This window comes from Hyaena hyaena, unplaced genomic scaffold (assembly GCF_003009895.1).
Source record: "Hyaena hyaena isolate Hyena2069 unplaced genomic scaffold, ASM300989v1 scaffold_1698, whole genome shotgun sequence".
Classification (NCBI taxonomy): Eukaryota; Metazoa; Chordata; class Mammalia; order Carnivora; family Hyaenidae; genus Hyaena; species Hyaena hyaena.
Window position 1 is genome coordinate 228,842 of NW_024082335.1, and position 1,603 is coordinate 230,444.

Below are 1,603 nucleotides of genomic sequence, written 5' to 3' on the forward strand. Positions count from 1 at the left end.
CCTTTATTCCTTTATACTGATGCATAATGTTCCATTTGTACACATATACATTGTTTTGTACCTTCATCTGTTGATGTACATTTTGGTTGTTTCCACCATTTGGCTACTGTACATAATGCTGCAATGAACATCCATGAACAAGTATCTCTTTGAATACTTGTTTTTAATTTGGGGTGTACATATGCAGGAGTGGAATTACTGCATTATATGTAATTCTGTGTCTGAGTTTTTAAGAAATTGCCAACTGTTTTCCAAAGAATATGTATAATTTTTTGTTTCCACCAGCCATGAATGATGGTTCCCATTTTTCCCTATTCTTGTCAAACTTGTTAGTTTTAAAATTTTTTAAAAAAATTACAGGGGCACCTGGGTGGCTCAGTCAGTTAAGCATCGAACTTCAACTCAGGTCATCAGACTCTGTGCTGATAGCTAGTTCAGAGCCTAGAGCCTGTCTTTGGATTCTGTGTCTCCCTTTGTGTCCCTCTCCTGCTCACGCTCTCTGTGTCTTTCTCAAAAATAAATAAAATATTAAAAATTTTTTAAGTAAAAAAAAATTTACAGACATTTTAGTAGGTGTGAAGTGGTGTCTAATGTGGTTTTGATTTTTATTTCATGTGTCATTGACATTTGCATATTTTCTTTAGAGAAATAATTAGTTAAGTCCATTGCCTATTATTGAATTGGGTTGTTTGTCTTTCTGGTTTTGAGCTGTTTGAGTTCTTTGTATATTCTGTATATTAAACCCTTATTAGGTATACGACTTGCAAATCTTTCTCCCATTTTTTAGGTTATCATTTCACTTTTTGATAATGTCATTTTGATAATGTTGAAATTTTTAATTTTGATGAAGTCTATTTATCTATGTTTTTTATTTTTTTCCTCATGCTTTAGTGTGACGTTTGAGAATCTATTGTTCAATCCAAGACCATGAAAATTTACCTCTATGTTTTTTCCTAAGCATTTTATGGTGTTAACTTTTACATTTGTGTCATTGCTATATTTTTATGCATGCTGAGTTGTACTGTTTATTTAAAAGAAGAAACATAGAAATTAGTAAGAAAATTTTAAAAATTACTTGACCAATTAGATATGAACTTATATATTATAAAATCAGAATAATTGTAGCACCGTGAGCATGACAAAATAGACATTTTGATCCAAAAGCAGAATGTGGAGTCAAGATATAGATCTGTATTTACATAAAGATTTAAAATAAGACATATAGTTGCTCAAAATGGTTGGGAAAAACCAGAATATCTATTAATACATGTGTTAAAAATGATTTATACATTTGTGAATAATTAAATAAAACCCTTAGTCACCCAAGTCCCCAAAACAAATTCCAGATGGACTTAAACTTCTTTCCTTTCTCTTTGATTTGTCTCCAATTCCATTAAAATATCTGTCACTCTTACTGTCTTTATTTCTTTCATTGTTTATATCACTTCTTATCTCTGCTACAGTTTTATCTTTATCTATACAGTCATTACTGGACCTAATTTTGATTTTGCATATGGAATAGATGTTTAATAATAAAAAGTATATTGAGGTATGCAGTTGGCTCAGTTAGACTCTTGACTTCAGCTCAGGTCATGATCTCACG